The sequence below is a fragment of the Oratosquilla oratoria genome, chromosome 21, assembly GCF_046742065.1.
Source record: "Oratosquilla oratoria isolate Oo_2021 chromosome 21, ASM4674206v1, whole genome shotgun sequence".
NCBI classification, from domain to species: domain Eukaryota; kingdom Metazoa; phylum Arthropoda; class Malacostraca; order Stomatopoda; family Squillidae; genus Oratosquilla; species Oratosquilla oratoria.
The window spans coordinates 5811310-5816312 of record NC_134797.1 but is presented as its reverse complement, the minus strand read 5'-3'; positions in this window follow the sequence as shown (position 1 = coordinate 5816312).

Genomic DNA, 5003 nt, shown 5'->3' with positions numbered 1-5003 from the left:
TAATGGCCAATTTCTTTAGGGATTTGTAACTGTTGCGCCAATTTTTCCCACTGAAGAAAGAAAATTTCTGGCTCTCCTTCTGAAAATATGGGTAAAAGTTTTACATACTTGGAAATATCTATATGACCTTCCTGAACTACGGGTTGTCTATCAACAATCCTAGCTTCTACTTCTGCCTTCTTTAATTCTAACTCTGCCAATTTGACTTTAGTTTCGTTCTCTCTTTCTATTTGTTTTCACTTTAGCTTCCTCTTCTCTAGCTCTAAATTCTGCCTCAATTTGCATTCGTTTCAATTTAGCTTCCTCCTCAATTTCTACTCTCCTGACCTTTAATTCAATCTCCTTAATCTTAAGTTCGGTTAGTCGTGCCTCTATTTCTAACCTATTTGAAGGAATTTGTATAGCTGTAATCTCTTCTGGAGATAAGATCTCATCTTCGATCAGATTTTCAACGAGTTCCTGAAGTATTTTTTTCTTTCGCAAACTTGTATCAATGTCTACTCCAAAGTGCTTGCCTATTTCTATCAAAGTGTCTTTAGTTTGTTTCTTTAAGAAACTTACCTTGGGATTTTGAACGAATTCTTGAACTATATCATCCATCTCTATAAGAATGTGTTAAATACCTGATCCAATATCCTTGGCAAGGGTCGCCACTTTGTTACGGGCTGCTGGTATGTGAAGAGACGTTACGTATAACGTCTAAGTGCTTAAGAACCAGCGCACTTCTAGAAGCCACTGTAGGACTGAACTATCTGGTCAGGGCCTAGATAATTCGTAAGACTAGAAGTAAAGGTAACAAAGAAGATTCCAGGAAAGGAATATTAAACTAGCGATAATACTAGTAAACGAAATTATTAATGGAAAATATTTACAGGCAATCAACACAAAAGAGAATGGGCAGTAGGGTCAATGGGACCGTTACATGATTATGAGAATATGGAAATTATCGTTCAAATAAGAAACAAGATACGTATACAATATGGTACTATTTAAGTACAAAGAGATCAGGAACATGCATCAGAATAAGTAATAAGTACAAATATAAGTAAAGTAATGCAATGTATATCAGACACGTAATGTAGGCAAAAAGGGTGATCACTTCACACCAATCGTCTCATGAATCTAAACCTTCTAGTTTTTATCAAGAGATCAATATGTGGGAAATGACGACGAGTCAGCGGTTACCACCGCTTATATACCATTGGACCGGAAGCCGGATACTTCCGGTTAAGGGTGCGGGTGAGGAGGAGGGTAAGTTAACACGTCAACATGGGTAGTTTTAGGACCCTCGACTCGCTTGAACAATCTATTTATTTAGTAACTGTCAAATCTGTGCGCTCCGAACTATTCAGGATTTCGCTTGTCTGTTTGTTCTACAAGAGTGCGCACCTCTCCCCGCACGTAGACAAGATTACATATAGTGGACGGGCGTTACTGCTTAACATTGTTACAATACATACATAGACAAGAAATATGAACATAGTTATGTAATACAAAGGAACACAATTCTATAACATAATTACACATATGACGTAATATCTAATATTACGTTACAATATATATATATATATATATATATACGTATATATATACATATGTGTGTATGTGTGTGTGTGTGTGCGTGTATATATATACATATATATACAGTACATACATATATTCACATGTAAGTATGCATGTGGGTGTAGGTGTATGTAGTGTGTGTGTGTTTATTTCATTGCCCCGACAAATCATGGCACTTTTTTAATGTATGTTGACCAGATGGTATCTTTCCATCACCCGAGACCGTAATCTTTCTCCTCTTCTGGAAAATTTTATCTTCTTGGTTTATCACCCGAAGGAACATTTCAATGACTTCAGGTCGATTCAGACAGCTTCACACGTTGTTGTTGTTGTTTTTTTCTTTTTATGTTCCCTTTTTCAGAAATTTTATTTTTATCATCCTAGCATAGTACGAACAGTTTTACCCTTTCCCTATTTCTGTTACTGATATATCTTTAGATCAAACTCTTGTCACAAATCAATTAATTGAAATACATAGGTAAATTTGATAGAGAGATAAAGAAATAGACAAATAAATCAAATAATTGAATAGGTAAGTAAATAAGTAAATAAATAAATAGATAAATAAATAAATAAATAAAAAAATAAATAAATAAAAAAATAAAAAAATAAACAAACAAATAAACAAATATATACTTAAATAGGTACACAAATAAATAGATAGATAGATAAATGGATTGTATACGTCCCATACACATGTGAGTATCAGTCAGTCATATGACCCACACACCCCTCCTCTCAACTACCCCAACCACACTCCGGACTTATTGGCGACACCGTTTCCTGCCAATATATTGCTGAGCTAAACATCACGAGGATCAAGCAACACACACACACACGAACACACACTCATAAGTGCAATCAACCACCAACACATTACAATACAGAACTACCCCATAATAACGAGCTCTTCCCCCCCGGGAAATATTATAATATATAAATAGAAATGTAATAATACTTAAGTACCAGCTGAGCATATTGTGGGAGACTGAATACTCCCACTAAAAACTCTGCAAGTACGATTGCTGGTAACCAAGCGATTGTGCGTGTTCAGCAGTTTGCTGAACGAAACCGAGCCGCACGGGACAAGGAGCTCAGGTCGGTCGATGAGTTACAATGTACACTGAAGTGATAGGGAAGATGTGATAAATACTATTGATTTAGAACTTTTAATTGTGTAGTGACAATAAGTGATAAAAGTGGAACAAAGTGACAATTGGTGTTTCACAGTCGCTTACACCTAGAGGTTCTCAGACCTTTGGTCAACGACCTCATGGACAGTTGGGAAGATTGGCTACCATAGGTACAAGCCAGTATCAATAGCACAGTCAATTCCGCAACAAAGATGTCCCCACATGAGATCATTTTCGGCCAACCAATACGCCTACCCTACCAAATATTCAACCAACCACCCCCACCCTTATACAACCTAGATAACCTCACACACTGCATCAAAAGAGGTATGCAAACCATTTACAAACAAGTTAGAAAAAACTTGAAAGAAGCCCAGGAAAAGACAAAGACAAAACAACACAAACGCTCAATTCCACTTGACATAACGCTTGGTGACACTGTCATGGTCAAAGACTCAACCAGGACTAACAAACTCAGACCCAAGTTCTTAGGTCCCTTCACAGTCACAAGCTCACTCCCTAACAATGTTTTTCTACTAACAGATCCTTCCGATCACACAACCGTGACCATACATGGAGAGAAGCTGAGAAAGGTCAAACTCAACATCAACCCAATCCCACTTCCCATCAACAACCCACCTACCACGACCACACATAACTCACCCAAACGCAAGTCTCATCCCATGACTCTGCGTCGACGCAACTAAACATGCACTCTAGCTCTCGCCCCTGAAGATGCAGGACGTCATGTATCTATCAGTGGAGGTTAAAATGGCCCATTTCCAATAAGAATTCCCTTCCGCATATCTAATGAAACTTCTCCACTTCCTTCCGACCAATATAACCTTAGCGAGAGTCAGATAAACATATCCTCATTCACTGAGACATAACCTTCATCCTCCAAAATGAAATACATCATTAATTACCCACCTTAAACATCGACTACTCTTGACATGGACTCACTTGACCTACACTACAAGGTACTGCCATATAACTCCACAGCCCTTTCACTTTTAATCATTCTCTTTATACTGGTAATATTGACCAAATTCTGTTGCACGAAGTAAAAACTTCCAAAACCCTTCAACCCCCATTCTCGATTTACTGTAAACCTAGATTAAGTTTATTCTTGTGTCTCACCCAATATCTTAAATAACATAATAATTCTTACGAAAAACTATATACATACTATGAAATAAAACAAGTGCGATGTGACACACCAAACTGACCATAGAACAGTATTTAGAAAATGACACTCCCTACAGTGAAAGTGTAAAATACATGAACGCCATAACATTTATAAAGTGATTTCAACAGTGTTATCAAATATATAGTGAAACCTTTCATATGATATTTAATATAGCATGTAATCTGGTGAGACACAACGTTACACTTCTGAGACACAACATCGCTACCCTTATTTACAGTTCATGATCCCCCTTGGGACCTCAGATTCACTTCAGCAACCCCCCCCCCCATCTTCACATTTAGTCAACCAGGATTTTGTGTCTCTGAATTTTTTTTTCTTTCCACTGTTAAACCATAGGTATAGATTTTTTGTTTGTTTTCTTTTGTAAACCATGTAACTTAGGTGCCGGGAGCCACCTAACCCCAGGGGGAGAGCGATATGTATACGTCCCATACACATGTGAGTATCAGTCAGTCATATGACCCACACACCCCTCCTCTCAACTACCCCAACCACACCGTTTCCTGCCAAGATATTCCTGAGCTAAACATCACGAGGATCAAGCAACACACACACACACGAACACACACTCATAAGTGCAATCAACCACCAACACATTACATTACAGAACTACCCCATAATAACGAGCTCTTCCCCCCCGGGAAATATTATAATATATAAATAGAAATGTAATAATACTTAAGTACCAGCTGAGCATATTGTGGGAGACTGAATACTCCCACTAAAAACTCTGCAAGTACGATTGCTGGTAACCAAGCGATTGTGCGTGTTCAGCAGTTTGCTGAACGAAACCGAGCCGCACGGGACAAGGAGCTCAGGTCGGTCGATGAGTTACAATGTACACTGAAGTGACAGGGAAGATGTGATAAATACTATTGATTTAGAACTTTTAATTGTGTAGTGACAATAAGTGATTAAAGTGGAACAAAGTGACAATTGGTGTTTCACAGTCGCCTACACCTTTGGGGATACAGGATAAATAAATCAATAAATCAATAAATAATTAAACAAATACACAAATAAATAAATCATTAAATAAGAAATAAAGACATAAATAAATAGATAAATATATAAATAGATAGAGGTAAATAGATAGA